The following is a 2,563-nucleotide window of genomic DNA, read 5'->3' on the forward strand; positions in this document are numbered from 1 at the left end:
AGTTGTAAACTATTTTTGTTTCTCCTTTGACCGCAACCCTGACCATCTTCCTATATATCAATTTTTACGGTCAACTATATATACATATATAAATAAATTTATTTCTATAATAGTTGACAAAACATTAACGTCTATCAATTTTCTTTCCATCTTTCTGTATCCTTTCCTCCATAGGCTTTCCCTTTCGGGAGTAATAGTCAGCTCTTCTCGGGGTGACCAGCCCTATTGGGAGGAAAGTTCTTTCCATTGCTTCTTCCAGATATCGCTGTCCCTAGCAGCTCTCCACCAGAGGGGTCCTGCCATCCTCTTGAACATATCACTCCATCTTTTCTTTGAAAGTCGTTTGGAGTTCATTCTGTGGCAATTTTTGACCATCTGTCATCTTCGGATCGAAAGAGATGCCCTGTCCATTTCCAATTGCTCAATCTTGTCATACAATGTTTATATATACTAATAAATAGTCTACAAAACGAAGGACCTGTACTAATAAAAAAAACATTGTGCCTTTGGTTTGTGTTTCTCTTATTACCTTCTCCAATACTATATATATAAGAGAAGACTGGCAAGTCCCTCTCCTCTAGCTTGAGCACAGAACACCATCTGATGAAGCTACAAAATGAGGTGAACTCCAGTTTAAATAGGAATCATGGTACAGCCATGATTTCCATAGATTGCACGAAGGCCTTCGATTCTGTGTCTCACGGCATTTTATGTCGTAAGCTCATAGACCACGACTGTCCAGAGCAACTCTACAATGTAATAGCGTCTTTTCTTGACAACAGGACTATCTCTGTGCGGGTTCGAGACGAGATTTCCCGTTCCATCCCATTGACATGTGGAGTTCCACAGGGAGCGGTTCTATCGCCAGTGCTCTTTTCAATTTATACTGCTGATGTAGTTGGTGCAAATTACAAACTAGCTACGGTCGCCGCCTATGCCGACGACATCGCCATCTACAGCAGCAGTATGAACCCAAACATGCCCTAGGGCGAGCTGGAGCGGTCTGCAAAGAGATTGTTCAACGCCTGGGTAATTTAAACATCACCATGAACCCAGCTAAGACAGACTGCGTTGTGTTCGCTCAGCAACAGTACAAGTGATCGACTCTCCCGAAGTCGCTCAAACTGGACAACACCATCATTTCCCCTTCAAACTCGATAGTATATCTGGGCGTGAAGATGGACCGTCATCTCAAGTTCTCCACTCACCTCTAACAGAAAACGAAAACTGTACGAAGGCGGTCTTACAGACTAAACCACCTCCTCATATCGTCAGCGCTCTCTCTGCGGCTTAAACTCCAAGTTTACAAGAGCATTCTTAGGCCGGCACTTCTCTACGGAGCACCACTCTTCACATTCCTCTTTGACGGCACGCAGCGGCACCTTCAGGGATTCCAGGATAGTATGTTGCGGAGGATGGTCCGCGCTACATCATGGAAGAAGAAGAAACCTCCGGAACTACATCAACTCCTTGAACTACCTACAGTACCAGAGTTCATTGGTCGGAGGCATGTCTGCATGCAAGTTCTTCGACTCCCTCAAACATCTGACCAATCCACTCTTCCAATCACTGACAGCAGCGCCCCCTCCAGTATGCTGGCAGGACCTCCACCCTCGTAGCCAATGATGTACCGACCATTGAAATGAAGTGAAAGGACACTCTTTAGTTTTAGTTTTAGTTTTTAGTGTGTAGGATAAAACTCAGCAAACGAAGTGTGCCCCAGCACCTCGTCTACTTAAACATTATATAGACTCAAACAATTATAATCTCAACCTGTCCTTAGAATGGAGCAATGCTCTAGTAAAAGAACAATTTGTAAATATGTATATATATAAAAATTTCAACAATAAACATTTTTCTATAGGGGCTAGGAGAAAAAAAAAAAAAAAAAGTCCCTCTCCTTCTCTTAAAACATTATCAGATTGGAACAACAGAATATACTCAAACTATATCTGGACTTGGGTTCTAACATCCTTCATCATTTACTAAAGTTAATCAATTTAGTGGGCATGTTAATGCCATGTAAAAATTAATAATTTTCCTGTCTTAATGCCTTTTTATAAACACTACGAACTTATTTCTGGCATTTAGGGTAATTATTCTTCAGATCACAAACCTATTCTAGTCAGAGAGGGAAGGTAGAGATTCATTCTATAGGTCAGCTACAAAATTAATTTCTTATGTTTTACAGTTGAATCAGAAACAAACAATACGCTACCATTTCTTGACCTCATCATAAAAAACACCAATAACACTATATCCACCGATTGGCACACAAAACCAACTTACTCAGGAAGAATTAAATTATCACTCCCAACATCCTTACTATTAAAAACTAAACACAGCCAAAGATCTTATTCATCGTGGTTTTTCTCTCTCTGATTCCCAATTTCATGATAATAACTATCTCCGCATTAAACATCCACCCATAATTTATTTTATTTTATCTATTATTATTAATTTTTGTAATATATTTTTAAAATTTTTTTAGTGTAATGAACACATTATTTATAAATTAAAATTGGTGAAATATCCTTGTCTTAAAATTTAAAAAAAAATGTTT

Source organism: Halyomorpha halys, unplaced genomic scaffold, assembly GCF_000696795.3.
Source record: "Halyomorpha halys isolate HHAL.00 unplaced genomic scaffold, Hhal_1.1 Scaffold497.1, whole genome shotgun sequence".
Lineage (NCBI taxonomy): Eukaryota > Metazoa > Arthropoda > Insecta > Hemiptera > Pentatomidae > Halyomorpha > Halyomorpha halys.